The sequence below is a fragment of the Gadus chalcogrammus genome, unplaced genomic scaffold (genome assembly GCF_026213295.1).
Source record: "Gadus chalcogrammus isolate NIFS_2021 unplaced genomic scaffold, NIFS_Gcha_1.0 GACHA060, whole genome shotgun sequence".
Lineage (NCBI taxonomy): Eukaryota > Metazoa > Chordata > Actinopteri > Gadiformes > Gadidae > Gadus > Gadus chalcogrammus.
In genome coordinates this window covers 42524-57610 of record NW_026613495.1, presented here as the reverse complement: position 1 = coordinate 57610, position 15087 = coordinate 42524, and the positions used below count along the sequence as shown (strand labels likewise).

Genomic DNA, 15087 nt, shown 5'->3' with positions numbered 1-15087 from the left:
TTTTCTTTTCTTTGTGGTCCTCCGCCTTTCGTTCCTTCTGCGGTCTGCTTACACCTCTGCCTCTGAAATATCCTCGATAATCGGAAGTCCATCGCAGTTTTCCCTCTCGTCCGGTTTCCATCTCCATGCTCCTTTACCCCAACGCTGCCGGTTCCGTCTGCTGAGTCCGTCTCGCGAGGAGCCTTCTCTCCACTCGATTCCTCTCCGACCGGCTCTCCTCCTGCCCCACAGCTCCCAACACGTCTCCTGCTGCGACGTCACTCAGGGATGCCGTCTTTGGTTCTGCACCAGGTCCCGCCCGCTCTCTGGACGCCCCCTAGGTCTCCCTCCGTGCATGTGTCCTCTCGCGTCCTCCGGCTTCCTCCCTCCTCGCGTCAGTGCTGTTGACCTCTCCGCGACGTTGACCTCCTCCGCGACGCTGACATCCCTCTCTCCGCTCTGTTCTGGAACACACTCCACTTGCATAGTGGTCCCTTTTTTTACACCTGTGACATCTGAATTCTGGGCATTCTCGGAAGATGTGACCCGGTTTTTATACATAATCTGCATACTTTCATCTGCCTGTCATGGATCACGCGGAAGTACTCCTCCCCCCTCTAGTTTTCGAACTTCGTTGTGTAAGTAGCGATTTCCACTGTTTCATGAACCGGACCTTCAGAACCTGGTTCCATCCTATGTCAGTTCCTGGCCACATTCTTCTTTAATTGGCGGATTGCCTTAACTCCCCATTCTGCAAGTTTGGCAAGAATGACACCATCACAATGTACGTCGGCCAAGTTTAAAAAAGATACAACTATTCGTCATTTCTTCATTCTTTTGCCACTACCGTGCTCCTTCTTATCTAATTCTCCCTCTACGTATATCCTTCCCTTCAACATTGTCCATTGTGATTTCGTACTTTTTGGGCATTTTAAAACGGCATCCATTCACCACCCCCGCACGTTTTTTTAACCTCACTTAGACTCCATCATAGTCCCATCTCATCTCCAACGATCTCTACCGCCAGGTAAGCTCTCTCAATTTCTTATCTGTGCTTTGAAGAAGTTCCGAGGACTTTACTGTTGTCCGTGATCCTTCCATATAGTCTTTCCTTTCCAATGTCGGCGTTCTTTGTCGGTTGCTGCGTCTTGCCGTTGGCATGATCCTCTCGTGGTCGGGGTCTTTCCATGGTCGGTGTTCTTGGGCGTGTCTGCTCAACATGCCGTTTCCATATTCTGTGTCGTTGTGCTTGCCGGTCCGCTGTCAGTTGCCATGAGATCCGTCCTACTCCTCTCTACTCGCTCTCCTTCTCTCCATTACGTCACTCATTCAAACACACAAACACAAACAAAAACAAAAAAGACCGTTCCCCCGAACAGCAAGCTGCTGGGGGAATAAAAAAAAAACTAAAACAAAAGTAAAACCACACCACTCACATTAAATCTAGCACAAACAAAAAAGTCCACCTGCTCTCTCCACCTGCTCTCTCTGGCTCACTGCTCTTCCTGTTTCACACCTGAACGGATCAGACGAGATCGGGCGTGTCAGTGGTGGTATGGCCGTAGAAGCCGTTAGTGCAGGCGCACAACCAGGTTTTATACAGTAGCACATAAGGAGTGAGAAAGCTGCTGAGGCTCGACGTTACACTCTACAAAAACAAATCATTAGTTAGATATAAACGGCACTAATTGATTCAGTAGGACTCCTTATCCATGTAAACGATCATTGTGACATAGCTGAATTCATTAATTATCTGAAATACACTGCGTCGTGCGTGTGATGTTAAATGTTTGAACCCAGGTTACTGGTTAAAGTGTCGAGATGGGTGGTGATTTTTGACGTCCTCCCATGATCTGAAGTGAGCGTGCGTGTTTGGTGTTGGTGAAAGTTTAGAATGTACAACTGTCGTTTCACTCTCTGGTGCTCCTGCTGGCAGTATCACTATACTGTCCCTCATGTTTCACAAAAATAGTTTTGGAGACGTTGTCAGTTTTTGTATGTTGCTTACTTAAATCCTCCAAAGCGGTTGGCAGTAAACATCTGTCACGGTACGCCACGGAGGTAGGCCACGGAGGCAATGAGCCGAGTTGAAAAGAAAACTGCTTACAGCACCTGGTATTCCCAGGCGGTCTCCCATCCAGGTACTAACCAGGCCCGACCCTGCTTAGCTTCCGAGATCAGACGAGGACGGGCGTGTTCAGTGGTGGTAGGGCCGTAAGCCATTAGTGCAGGCGCAAACCAGGTTTTATAAGTAGCACATAAGGAGTGAGAAAGCTGCTGAGGCTCGACGTTACACTCTTACAAAACAATCATTAGTTAGATATAAACGGCAATTAATTGATTCAGTAGAACTCCTTATCCATGTAAACGATCTTGTGACATCTGAATTCATTAATTATCTGAATACACTTCCGTGTGCGTGTGATGTTAAATGTTTGAACAAGGTTACCGTTTAAGTGTCAGAGAAGGGTGGTGATTTTTGACGTCCTCCCATGATATGAACGTGAGCTGTGCGTGTTTGTGTTGGTGAAAGTTTAAGAAAGTACAACTGTCGGTTCAGCTCTCTGGTGCTCCCTGCTGGCGTATCACTATACTGTCATCATGTTTCACAAAAATCAGTTTGAGAGACGTTGTCAGTTTTTGTATGTGCTTAAATCCTCCAAAGCGGTTGGCAGTAAACTCAGTCACGGTACGCCACGGTATAGGCCACAGAGTCAATGAGCTCGAGTTGAAAAAGAAAAAACTTACAGCACCTGGTATTCCCAGGCGGTCTCCCATCAAGTACTAACAGGCCCGACCCTGCTTAGCTTCCGAGATCAGACGAGAGTTGCGTGTTTTTTTTTTTTTTTTTTTTTTTTTTTTTTTTTTATATAAAAATAAATCAGATTTATATACAAGCGTAATCTACACAGAGGGGAAAAAACATATACTTGAATTCAAATGTAAAATCACAAAATAAATAAAATAAAAGTAAACAATAACATCAGGCATTTCAACAAATAGGTCCTCCTGCCATGCATTATTCAATCTTATACATCAGTTTCCCTTTGTCATTGACAGAAATGAAACTGCATCCATTAACAAAATGTTGAAATTCTTCCTTTTCATACTTAAAATTAAACTTATTCTTTTTTCAACCCTGATACAAAGTAGGCCCAGACAGATATTATTTTTTGTTCAAATGCCGCTAGATTCCTTCTTAGCCATACAGCATATCTAGCATGACTTAGTACATAGTTTATCATATTTATGTTTACTTTCTCCTTCTTTTCCCATACTCCAAACAGAAATGTTTTTTTCCAGTCCTTTCCCTCAAAATACTGCTTCCCCCAGTTCTCCTGCAAGAATTCCTTTAGCTTCATGAAAAGATCTTCAATTGTCACACTCACTAACAAAGCATTAATGTCTCCGGATCAGTTTTGCATATATCGCACTCACCTTCTTACATCCTTATTTATTTGGTGTATCACCACATTGTGTACAGTCTGTTGTGCCGTAATTTAAAATCATGATCCTGACATTCTATACATTTTTGCTTACATTCCACTGCTTCCATATTTGATTTCCTTCCATACTGGGAACACCTTTTCCCAAACCTTTTTCCGATGCAGGTTCCTTAAATTCCTTTTGGATCAGCGCTTTGTAGTAGTCCTTTACCTTTGAATCCTTAGTGGCCTTTTTCCCCATTATTTCTTATATAACTCGGGGAACGTTATTTTCCTTTCTATAACCCACGTTATTTTCTATTTGCCTCACCCAATCTATTGGTATGCTTTCTTTTATTTTATCGTAATATTTACAGTAGTGGTTTCGTTCATTTCTTCATCATACTCCTTAACTGTGTCTATTATAGCCTGGGTATCCTTAGAAACCCAGGTATGAATTCATATAGGCAATGTTTATTTGTGTTAGTCCAGAATAAAATATTTTTTTATCCCATAGCATGTTATTGTTCATTTTTATCAATGGGTTACACCATATGGTTGATTTATTACCTGACTGTATTTTGTGCATTCATATTTAATGTTTATTCTGTATTTCCCCCATGCATCAAACACCTCTTTATAATATCTAGGCACTTTCTCATACATGGAGTTTTTCATTATCATTATTAGACCGTTTCCTTCACATCTTCCATTTTTATATAAATATTCCTTAAAAACATTTTTCCATCCATAATTCAACCCTATCATACAGATACTTTTAAACAGTTTTTATTCGTATTGCTTTTTCTTAATATTCAAGTCCACCAATTTCAATCCTCCTTCTTCATATTTCCCTATCAGTGTCTTTTGTGCTATTCCTTGCCAGTTTCCCATCCCAAATGTAATTTGTAATTGTGCCGTTTAGCTCTTTGTGCACCCACTCTGGCATGTCTATCACAGTCAAGGCATAGACAATCTGGGATAGTATTAATGCATTTACCACTAAAACCTTCCCCTTTAATTTCATCTCCTCGGCTTCCACGCATTTAATGTGTGTTCACTTTATTTATTACCCCTTCCATGTCTCATCTCTCGCCTCCTTTTCTTTCACTCCATATTATCCCCAATATTTTCATATAATCATTTGAAACTCTAAAAGGTATGTTACAATCATTTTGGTTTATATTTCCGACGTACATTATTTCAGTTTTGTCTATATTTACTTTAGCCCCTGCTGCTCTCCCATATATTTCCATTTTTCCCATTTATCCTTTTCACGCTATTCATATTTTTACCATACATGTGGTGTCATCAGCATATTGCTGTATTTTGCTTTCACCCCCATTTGGCAATTTTATCCCCTCTATTTCCTTATCCTTTTATCATTCCGCGAGACTTTCTGCAGTTAAGCTGTAAAGTACTGCCGATAGCGGGCCCCCTTGCCTCACAGATCTTTCCAATGGAAAAGGATCTGTTATAAGCTCCATTTATTTTTATCCTACTCCTTGCAATTTTTGTACAATTAATTTAATCCAGTTGATTATTCTGCCCAAAACCAAAATTTTTCTAATGTGCAAAATAAAAAACTATGGCTCAACCTATCGAAGGGCTTTATTAAGGTCCATACTTAAAATAATTCCACCATCCTTCCCCATGCATTCGATTGTGTCCCTTATTGTGCAAATAATGTCCGATATGTCCCTCCCTGGTATCCCATACGCCTGGTTGGTGCTATGATTGTTGGTGCTGCTGTTTTTATTCGTTTGCTAATACCTTTGTTAAGATCTTGTAATCCGTGTTTAGTACAGTTAGCGGTCTATAGTTTTCCAGTTTTCTTTTGCTTCCCTTATTTTTATATATGATCGTTATTAGTCCTGTTGCAGCGACTCTGGTATCTCCTGCTCCTTCTCCATCTCTGCATAAAGTATGTTTAAAATTGGTTCGCACGGATCGTCTATAAATGTTTTATAAACTTCACTTTCTAAGGCCATCTGTTCCCGAACTTTTATTGGTATTTAATGACATTATGCTTTCCTTTCTTTCTATGTCTTTTGATGTTGTCATCACACATACTTTTCTCAATCATTTGTTATCGTTTTTATAATATTACATAATACTGTATTTATATCTTCCTTCTTTGCATTTTTCCTTTTTTGTATAGATTTTTTATAAATGTCCCAACATTTCCAAATAATGTCTACAAACTCATTTATTATCTCTCCATTTTCATTTTCTAACTCTTCAATACTACCCTTTCCTGGCTTTTCCTTTTTTCTAATCCCAAAAATAGCCTTCCGTGCATCTCTCCCCCTTCATCGCCTATTTCTCCCTACTCCTTGGTTATTGCCCCCATACATTTATTCTGATTTCATTAAACGTCCAGTTGGATTTTCACCTTTATGTATTTTTCTATGCTATGTTTTGGATCCTTATCAATTCTTTCTGCCTCTTCTGCCAGCTCATCCTTCAAACATTTTATTTCTCTCTTCTATAAAAGCCCGGACCTTGTGCATATCTAATCATTATGTCCTTATCTTTTGCTTCAGTCTTTCCCACCATATCCCTTGTTCTACACATGTCCATGTTTCTTTTCTTCCATTCTCTATGAAGGCCATATTTTATTTCTATATCCCTCTTCCTCTAGGAGAGTTACTGTTTAGGCACACATCCTCTCCCCTTCTCTCTATCCCAGTACCAACCTCTATTGACAGGATTGCATGGTCACTGAATGATGTGAATTTATACATCATATTTTTTATAAATTTAACCATTGTCTGATGTGCTATACACAAGTCTATTCGGCTTTGTTTTAATTCCCCCATTACCATTTGCCTCTCTTGAGTACTCTCTCCTGTTTGGGTTTTCGTTTCTCCATACCTCAATTATTGTTTTTCCTCCATTGTTTTCAGAAAAACCTTCTCTGAAGCATCCTTTTTAAATTCCTTCCCTCTTGCCATATCCAACCTTGTACTTTTAAATTAAATCTCCCACTATATTACAGTTTCCCCACACACCATTTTCCTAAATCCAAAAAAAAAGCCTTCCTGTCTGCTCTATATTTGGTGCATATATATCATTATTCTGTACTCTATCTTTTGTGTATTTAAAATTCTATGATTATGACTCTTCCTTTTTTATCTTTGTAGATTTCTTTGAGGTTTTCTACAGTATTATTTTTTATCAGGATTGCTACCCAACATGATTTATCCGTACCATGGTTTGCATACATAATGTCTGTCCATTTCGTTTTTATATCTTTCATGATATGGTCTGTCCAGTTCGTTTCTTGCAGACATAACATGTCATTATTTTTACATTTAATTAATAGTTTTCCAAATTTGCTTTGATCCTTAGCCCATTTGTGTTGAATGAAATCAGCTTAACATTAAACACATAATTACGGTTTCATTCCCAACCTTCATTTTGTCCTTCTTTCCTCCCTCTTCCTCCTTTTCTCCTCAGCTTGGAGCGCATCTTTTCTTTCTTTGTGGTCTCCTCCGCCTTTCGTTCCTTCTGCGGTCTGCTTTACACTCTCTGCCTCTGAATATCCTCGATATCAGGAAGTCCATCGCAGTTTCCCTCTCGTCTCGGTTTCCATCTCCATGCTCCTTTACCCCAACGCTGCGGTTCCGTCCTGCTGGTCGTCTCGCGAGGAGCCTTCTCTCCACTCGATTCCTCTCCGGACCGGCTCTCCTCCTGCCCACAGCTCCCAACCGTCTCCTGCTGCGACGTCCACTCAGGGGATGCGTCTTTGTTTCTGCACCATGGTCTCCGCCCTGCTCTCTGGGACGCCCCCTAGGTCTCCCTCCGTCTGCATGTCGTCCTCGTCGCTGTCCTCCGGCTCCTCCTCCTCGCCGTCAGGCTGTTGACCTCACTCCGCACGTTGACCTCCTCGCGCGACGCTGACATCCTCTCTCTCCGCTGCTTCTGGAACACACTCCCTTGCATAGTGTCCCCTGTTTTTTTACACCGGTGACATCTGAATTCTGGGCATTCTCGGAGATGTGACCCGGTTTTAATACATAATCTGCATACTTTCATCTGCCTGTCATGGATCACGCGGAAGTACTCTCACCCACTCTAGTGTTTTCGAACTTCGTTGTGTAAGGTAGCGATTTCACTGTTCAGTGAACCGGACCTTCAAGAACCTGGTTCCATCGGCTATGTCCGTTCCTGGCCACATTCTTCTTTTAATTGGCAGATTGCCTTAACTCCCCATTCTGCAAGTTTGGCAAAGAATGACACCATCCACAATGTACGTCGGCAAGTTTAAAAAAGATACAACTAATTCGTCATTTCTAATTTCTTTGCCACTACCGTGCTCTTCTTTATTCTAATCCCATCTAACAGTATATCCTTTCCCTTCAACATTGTCCATTGTTATTTCGTACTTTTTGGGCATTTTAAAACGGCATCCATTCACCACCCCGCACAGTTTTTTTAACCTCACTTAGAAGCTCCATCATAGTCACCATCTCATCTCCCACGATCTCTACCGCCAAGGTAAGCTCCTTCTCAAATTTCTTATCTTGCTTTGAAGAAGTTCCGAGGTACTTTTACTGTTGTCCGTGACCTTCTCATAGTCGTTTCCTTTCCAATGTCGGCGTTCTTTGTCGGTTGCTGCGTCTTGCCGTTGTCCATGATCCTGCCGTGGTCGGGGTCTTTCCATGGTCGTGTTCTTGGGCGATGTCTGCTCCATGCCGTTGTCCATATTCTGTGTCGTTGTGCTTGCCGGTCCGCTGTCAGTTGCCATGAGATCCGTCCTACTCCTCTCTACTCGCTCTCTCCTCTCCATTACGTCACTCATTCAAACACACACACACAAACAAAAACAAAAAACGTTCCCCCCGAACAGCAAGCTGCTGGGGGAATAAAAAAAAACTAAAACAAAAAGTAAAACACACTCCCTCACATTAAATCTCGCACAAACACAAAGTCCACCTGCTCTCTCCACTGCTCTCTCTGCTCACTGCTCACTTCCTGGTTGCACACCTGAAACGGGATCAGACGAGATCGGGCGTGTTTCAGGGTGGTATGGCCGAAAGCAATTAGTGCAGGCGCAAAACCAGGTTTTATACAGTAGCACATAAGGAGTGAGAAAGCTGCTGAGGCTTGACGTTACACTTTTACAAAAACAATCATTAGTTAGACATAAACGGCAGTAATTGATTCAGTAGGACTCCTTATCCATGTAAACGATCATGTGACATCTGAATTCATTAATTATCTGGAAATACACTGCGTGTGCGGTGTGATGTTAAATGTTTGAACCAAGGTTAACGGTTAAAGTGTCAGAGAAGGGGTGGTGATTTTTTGACGTCCTCCCATGATCTGAAGTGAGCGTGCGTGTTTGTGTTGGTGAAAGTTTAAGAAATATACAACTGTCGTTTCAGCTCTCTGGTGCTCCCTGCTGGCAGTATCACTATACGTCCTCATGTTTCACAAAAATAGTTTTGAGAGACGTTGTCAGTTTTTGTATGTTGCTTAAATCCTCCAAAGCGGTTGGCAGTAAACATCAGGTCACGGTACGCCACGGTAGGCCACGGAGGCTATGGGCTCGAGTTGAAAAAGAAAAGCTTACAGCACCTGGTATCCCAGGCGGTCCTCCCATCCAAGTACTAACCAGGCCCGACCCTGCTTAGCTTCCGAGATCCGGGCGTGTCAGGGTGGTATGGCCGTAAGAAATTAGTGCAGGCGCAAAACCAGGTTTTATACAGTAGCACATAAGGAGTGAGAAAGCTGCTGAGGCTCGACATTACACTTTACAAAAACAATCATTAGTTAGATATAACGGCAGTAATTGATTCAGTAGGACTCCTTATCCATGTAAACGATCATTGTGACATCTGAATTCATTAATTATCTGAAATACACTGCGTGAGCGTGTGATGTTAAATGTTTGAACCAAGGTTAACGGTTAAAGTGTCAGAGAATGGGTGGTGATTTTTTGACGTCCTCCCATGATCTGAAGTGAGCGTGCGTGTTTGTGTTGGTGAAAGTTTAAGAAATGTACAACTGTCGGTTCAGCTCTCTGGTGCTCCCTGCTGGCAGTATCACTATACTGTCCTCATGTTTCACAAAAATAGTTTTGAGAGACGTTGTCAGTTTTTGTATGTTGCTTAAATCCTCCAAAGCGGTTGGCAGCAAACATCAGGTCACGGTACGCCACGGTAGGCCACGGAGGCAATGAGCTCGAGTTGAAAAAGAAAAAGCTTACAGCACCTGGTATTCCCAGGCGGTCTCCCATCCAAGTACTAACCAGGCCCGACCCTGCTTAGCTTCCGAGATCAGACGAGATCGGGCGTGTTCAGGGTGGTATGGCCCGTAAGCAATTAGTGCAGGCGCAAAACCAGGTTTTATACAGTAGCACATAAGGAGTGAGAAAGCTGCTGAGGCTCGACGTTACACTTTTACAAAAACAATCATTAGTTAGATATAAACGGCAGTAATTGATTCAGTAGGACTCCTTATCCATGTAAACGATCATTGTGACATCTGAATTCATTAATTATCTGAAATACACTGCGTGTGCGTGTGATGTTAAATGTTTGAACCAAGGTTAACGGTTAAGTGTCAGAGAATGGGTGTGAGTTTTTGACGTCCTCCCATGATCTGAAGTGAGCGTGCGTGTTTGTGTTGGTGAAAGTTTAAGAAATGTACAACTGTCGGTTCAGCTCTCTGGTGCTCCCTGCTGGCAGTATCACTATACTGTCCTCATGTTTCACAAAAATAGTTTTGGGAGACGTTGTCAGTTTTTGTATGTTGCTTAAATCCTCCAAAGCGGTTGGCAGTAAACATCAGGTCACGGTACGCCACGGAGTCAATGAGCTCGAGTTGAAAAAGAAAAAGCTTACAGCACCTGGTATTCCCAGGCGGTCTCCCATCCAAGTACTAACCAGGCCCGACCCTGCTTAGCTTCCGAGACCAGACGAGATCGGGCTGGTTCAGGGTGGTATGGCCGTAAGCAATTAGTGCAGGCGCAAAACCAGGTTTTATACAGTAGCACATAAGGAGTGAGAAAGCTGCCGAGGCTCGACGTCACACTTTTACAAAAACAATCATTAGTTAGATATAAACGGCAGTAATTAGGGTTAGGGTTAGGGTTAGGGTTAGGGTTAGGGTTAGGGTTAGGGTTAGGGTTAGGGTTAGGGTTAGGGTTAGGTTATTGTGGTAATCTCTTCGGTAAGGGAGAGAGGATGCACGGTCCATCCGGTCCTCAGGCCTCCTGCGATACCGACCCCATGATCCAACATTAGGACGGTCGTCTCGTCGTGGTGAAGGGAAACGTCTGCCTCCGTCCTGGTCTGCGGAGACGTCGGTCCCCTTGGTAGTAAATGATATGGCTTTTCCCTCAATGGGTAACGGTAGCCTCCAACCTGGTATCTGGGTGGTGTAGGTGGCCGCCTAGGCCTCGGCGGCGGATCGGCACGTGGTGGTGGACGCCAGGGCCTCGGTGGCATGTCGGCCCGTCTGGCTCCAAAACGCGGGTGGTTATATGGTGGTATAGGTGGACGTCGGCCTCTCGGTAGTGAAGGTTGGTATCCATCATTATCATATGGATGATGCCAATTCTCAGTTCGGGGATGTTGCGGCCTACCTCGTGGTGGACCTCGACGTTTTCCATAACGCACCTCGGTCCACTCGCTCATCGTGTAAAAGCGATGCAAAAGATTTAAAAATCGTTAAAAACCGATTCTTTGTTGAGAGTAAGCTATTACCTCATAGAATGATAAAAAAAGTCCTTGTAATATAATTGTAAGATGTTTATTGAAATTCTTACAATGGATTCGACGTTTCGACCTCATGCGGTCTTCTTCAGGAATGGTGTAACAAGGTCATTACATTCTGGTAATAGCGATTCCCGCGGAAATTCGTGGGAGAAACCACTATCCGTGGTAGTTCGGGGGAAGACATTATTTACAACCATCAATGTAGACAAAGATAACTTATGAAAGGTATAATGAGGTAAGTATCCTATAAAATACAGTATAATATATTACAATGGTAAGTATTTACATTCATTTGAACAGAACAATCAAATAATATATGATGTAATACATTAATTACCCGCGTACAGGATAAAAATTGTCCAACGTGGGTGAAATATCGCCCACCGAATGGTTCGGAGAGGAACTGTACATAGTAACAATGGTTGGTAATAACAATCACTAGAATGTGATAGAAAAGAACAGAACATATCAAATAGGCTTTATTTATAACAGTCAAAACATCCAAAACGTTGTTATACGATTAGAAATTAAAGATCTTAATTAATGTAAGCCCAGGGGAAATTGTGAACATGTAGGGTTAAGGTTAGGTATGAACTCACTGGGTTAAGGTTAGGATTGTGAATGATATGGGTTAGGTTTTATTGGGTTGATTATTATGAGGGTCTATCGTTAAGGTTGGTATATGTGGGCGTATAGCTATAGCCCCCAATTTGTGGATCCAAAAGTCCTCTCTCTTTCTCCTCTGGTCAAGGGTCCAGGTAATGTTCCCCTGTAGACCAGACATTCTAAAAGCATCTAGACCATAGGCTCTAAAATGCTGAATCAGAGGTAAGTCTGGGTATTTGTTGTTGTTGATAGCTAAGCTATGTGTCTAAGGTCGTATTGATAATGTGATACCCGTCTCTCCTACAAATAGGATGGGACAATGGGAACAGTGAATTAGATAAATACAATTGTATGAGATAGGAGTAAATTGTTGGTTATTTGGACCCATGATTATTTGTATGATTTTTATAAATGGAGTTTAGTAAATTGTAGATTGAGATCCTTAGGTTCAACCCTCTGGTTTAAGGTGAAAATAAAGCACGGACAGTAAGTCTTTAGATTTTTGTTTCTTCTATATGCCACGATGATCTATGGTGATCAAATGGTTATGTTTGTAAAGAAGGTTATTAAAGTTTGGATTTGAGCATTTTACTAAGGGTTGTTCCTATTGAAGTATATGTTATTATCATGGAATAGATTTAGGTTGGTTCCCCATGATGACTTTCCTTTCGATATGTCTTGTAGCATCTTCTAAGAAAGGTTCTACAATAACCTCTATTCAGAAGGGCTTGAAAAAGTATTCTAGTAGCTTCCTTAAAATCAATCTTATTGGTACAGATTCTGTTAAACCTTAATATTTGGGACTTGACCAGACCCTCATATGTGTGATTCGGATGGAAACTGTCTTTGAAAAGGAGGGCATGTGTGTCTGTACCCTTGAAAAATACTTTGATATCTAGGATTGAGGTTGAGAGGAAATCTTGGCCCTTGTATGTAGTGGTATCTAAAAAATCTATTGTAGTATTGTTAATCTCATAGGTGAGTTGAATCGATGGATTGTGGGAGTTGAGGATAGACATGAATTGTAAAAATTCTGTATGAGATCCTGGCCATATACCCCATATATCATCAAGATAGCGAAAGTATTTCAACGGTTTGATTTTGGCATTTGGAAAATACTTCTTCTTCCCACTGGGCCATGTATATGTTAGCATATGCAGGGGCGAACTTCTTGCCCATTGCTGTCCCCTTAATTTGTAAGTAAAATTGGTTGTTGAAAACAAAATCATTTTTAGTTAAATTGATGTCTAATAGCTGTAATATTTGTCTATCTGGACGTGTTTGGGGTCCGAAATGTATCCAAGGTGTTCTTAATACAAAGGATGCATCCACGATAGGGATGTTAGTGTATAGCTCTTAACATCCATAGAAAATAGTAGACATTTAGGTGGTACCTTTAGTGATTTGATTGTTTTCACAAAGTGGTATGTGTCCTTTATGTAGGAAGGATGTTTAGTAGAGAGGGGATTTAGAAAATGGTCTAGAAATTCAGCAGTATAGTAGGTCTCACTACCACAATCAGATACAATGGGTCTGCCCGGAGGGATTTCAAAAGGTATTGTCCATGTTGTAGGATCCTTATGTATCTTAGGTAGTATATAGAAGCGTCTAGGTTTGGGTTCATCCTCTCCAATCAGATATTTGTGTTGTTGGTCATTAATATATTTGCTTCTAAAGAAGAGAATCTATAATATGGGTTACTGGTTTAATAGTATCTAAATAGATAGGGTTATCTAATTTACGGTAGTAAGCAGAATCGTTGAGTTGGCGTTCAACCTCAAATATATATTGTTCCCTGTCCAAAATAACCACCGATGATCCCTTATCTGCTGGTTTTATGACTATTGATGTATTGTTTTGTAATTCTTTTAATGCTTGTCTTTCCCCATGTGATAGATTAGAAGTCTCAGTTGTTCTTTTGTAATTGTCTTTGACTGTCTGGTTCGTCTTGACTTATTAATTCTTGTATGTGTATAGGGATAGTGTCGGGAGGGTGGTATCCAGTCAGAGGGATTAATAAACGGTTTTGAAATGTCTTTGTTGTTTTAAAGAAGTCTCCAATTTAATCCTTCTGTGGTAACCTTGTAGATCGCATTTGTATTGCTTTTTAATATCTCGACCCAATGTACAAGTAGGAATGAACGATAGGCTTTTGTTTAGTAAACTGTATTGTGAATCCGACAAGATGAACGTTTTGGATAAGTTAATAACCGTCTGTCCCGGTTTGAATGGTGAAAGCTCAGCCCCCGTATAATTTAAGTTTAGGGGGACATGGGGTTTAATACCGCCATCCAATGGTCCAAGAAGGCCTTGCCGGTAGACGGAGTCCAATGGATCTTGTCGGGTCCAGTGGAGAACAATTTCGACGGGAGAAGAGAAATGGTATGTAAATTATCTTCTAAGAGAGAATTGAGGGTCATCAAATTGTCACGTTCCTCAATAGGGAGGAGCTTGTTAAAGTTTGTTTGTTGTATGTAAATCTCCGCATCTGGGAAAATTCTGTTGGCTGCTCTAACAGCCATTTGAACCTGTTTAAATATAGTCTCCATTACTCTGAATGTTCTACAGTTGATTCCAAACACCATAATGATTTTTTCAACCGTCACCCCCTCTATAGGAACAGATTTTTCAACTAAAGTCTGGGCGTGGCGAAAGGTAGCCCCCGGGTAACTGTCAATCTGGAGATCTGGATAGTTGTGGTTAGAGATAACCGATAGGTTAGAATCTCCCATAATCAACCATTTTTTGTCTACTTTTAATTCCCACTCCGTAGCTTTACGTGATGTGTGTGGATGTTGTGTTACCCGATAGGTATGAAGGGGCCCCTTTAGGTCTTCATCGGTGTGTTCATCATCAAACAGGTCTTCCGAATCTGAGGAACCTGCGGTTGGAGAAGGGGTAACCCTTTTGTTACGTGCGGTAGGAAACCGTAGAGGGGGCTGGAGGTCCCGGGTAGCTCCCCCGTCTGCTGGTCGTCACGGTCCGATGGTCCGGCAGCTTCCCTCCGGTGGTTGGTCCCGTGAAGTGTTCCTGGCCGCCCTAGGAACCCTCTGTTCCTTGGGGGGAGCCATTTGTGTTCCCAGTCCCACGGTTGACATCGCCGGGGTCTGTGGTGGTCCGGATTGTGGGCGTGGTAGACTGGGTGGCGTCGGGTTACCATGAATGGAGCAGGATCCAGCTCTCCTCCGCCAAGGCTGTAAGCTGAGCCTCCGCTGAAGCGATGGTTTCTCCGGTGAGTCGCGTGAGATGCTTGCGTGTCCAGCGGGTCGCGGTCTGGAAAGCCTCCTTCCAGTCATCAGTCAAACGGCCGGAAAGATTCTTAAGCTTCATTTCAATACTGTCCTCAT

At 42.1% G+C, this 15087-nt stretch overlaps 2 non-coding genes and 2 pseudogenes across 2 annotated transcripts; all 4 read right to left on the bottom strand.

Annotated features, from left to right (window-relative positions):
- Positions 1-2079: 2079 nt before the first annotated feature.
- On the bottom strand, positions 2080-2199 carry LOC130378044 (5S ribosomal RNA; annotated as a pseudogene).
- Positions 2200-8978: 6779 nt separating this feature from the next.
- LOC130378045 (5S ribosomal RNA) lies at positions 8979-9087 on the bottom strand (annotated as a pseudogene).
- A 527-nt stretch (positions 9088-9614) lies between these two features.
- On the bottom strand, positions 9615-9734 carry LOC130378041 (5S ribosomal RNA). Its single transcript, XR_008894451.1, has one exon. It is a non-coding gene; the product is annotated as a 5S ribosomal RNA (ribosomal RNA).
- A 517-nt stretch (positions 9735-10251) lies between these two features.
- LOC130378042 (5S ribosomal RNA) lies at positions 10252-10370 on the bottom strand. Its single transcript, XR_008894452.1, has one exon. It is a non-coding gene; the product is annotated as a 5S ribosomal RNA (ribosomal RNA).
- Positions 10371-15087: the final 4717 nt, after the last annotated feature.